This window comes from Rhagoletis pomonella, unplaced genomic scaffold (genome assembly GCF_013731165.1).
Source record: "Rhagoletis pomonella isolate Grant_MI unplaced genomic scaffold, Rhpom_1.0 Rhpom_scaffold_00002, whole genome shotgun sequence".
In the NCBI taxonomy this organism is placed as follows: domain Eukaryota; kingdom Metazoa; phylum Arthropoda; class Insecta; order Diptera; family Tephritidae; genus Rhagoletis; species Rhagoletis pomonella.
Genome location: NW_023458556.1, coordinates 6058322 through 6059651, shown reverse-complemented (window position 1 = coordinate 6059651; position 1330 = coordinate 6058322). Strand labels below are relative to the sequence as shown.

The 1330-nt window shown below is 37.6% G+C and overlaps 1 protein-coding gene across 1 annotated transcript in view; it reads left to right on the top strand.

Moving 5' to 3' along the window:
- LOC118732920 (intraflagellar transport protein 140 homolog) overlaps positions 1–1330 on the top strand; it is a 192858-nt gene that overhangs the window by 190304 nt on the left and 1224 nt on the right. The gene's annotated exons all lie outside the window — the stretch shown is intronic.

Here is a 1330-nt window from a genome sequence, read left to right as displayed (position 1 = left end):
TTTATTACCCTTCCTAAGTCCTTAAGTGTGCGTAACGAATTCTTGTTTATTGAAAATAATAAAACCATTTACTTGGTCCGTTTTAAAATGGTATAGATACGTTGCATAACTATGTGTGTCTGTGTTTGTAAAGTCCTCCAGCTGGCTTGTTTTTTTGTTTATTTATTTAATGTTTGCCATTATATTTAGAGTTGGCAGTAATAGCAATTTTATGTTTGCGAAGGACATTAATAAGAGCGAGGATTTACGCCGATTTGATTATTATTTTGATTCCTGCTGTTTCCGGCCACTTTCTCAGTGTCGTGTTTTATATAATGGCCTTCTATTTCGCCGTGATTCCACAGCGATTTATGTTTTTCACATATATACTGCTACATTTTAAATATCAATACCCCTAATTTGCCGCGCGGTAAGTCGAGAGTCTGATTCCTGTTTCCAGCATAGTTGCATATTTCGAGACATTTGGAGTTTCGGTCTTTTTTGCTACTCTAAGGGCCAGTTTTCCAGTGCACTGCCGTGGTTTAAACTCAGTTTAAACGCCCGATCAGGCTGGTTTAAACTAAGATCAGCCAATCAAATGCCAGCCAGCTGTTCAATTTAAACTCAGTTTACTTAAACTAAGTTTAAATTGGCACTGAAAGGGGAATCTACTTACCAAACATCAAAGGCCAACACCTGGGGCTGCTTTAGCTGCACTGCTTAGCCTGCTGTTACTTAATGCCTTTACCCTCTGGGAGGTCCTTAATGCCACTTGAGTGCTTACAAGAAATCGGTGCTGGTATGATGCAGTGTAACTGAATCGGAAATTTCTGTAGGATAGCGTTGGGTTAACCGCAATACTGAGTTCGGCTTACACATTATAGAATCTTTACTGATGGTTCCAAAATTGACACAGGGTCAGGATCTGGAGTTTACATTAATCGCATTGGAGGATATCTTCAGTTCTTCAGACCAAATATTCCTTAGAGTCAACAATCAGTCTTAGCATTCTCAACTTCGGTAATCGAAGCCGCTGTCAGAAATACGGTTGCTCTCCCTGCTTCTTTGTGCTTCTACCCCAGCTTTGCAATGATTAGGTATGAAGCTTTTGGCAGGGATATGTTGAGAAACAAGTAGATAAGTAGCTGAAATTCTATAATTCGAATGTTAGTCGCTTAAAGAAAATTTGTGTGTTTTAATTTCAGAAATGTTGTTGCCTTCAATTATAAAAAAATTAACTAACGACCAATTTGGACTAATTAAGTTAGTCTTATTTTTTATAAACTTTGGGTAAATCAAAACCATCACTTATAACGGGTGATTTTTTTGAGGTTAGGATTTTCATGCATTA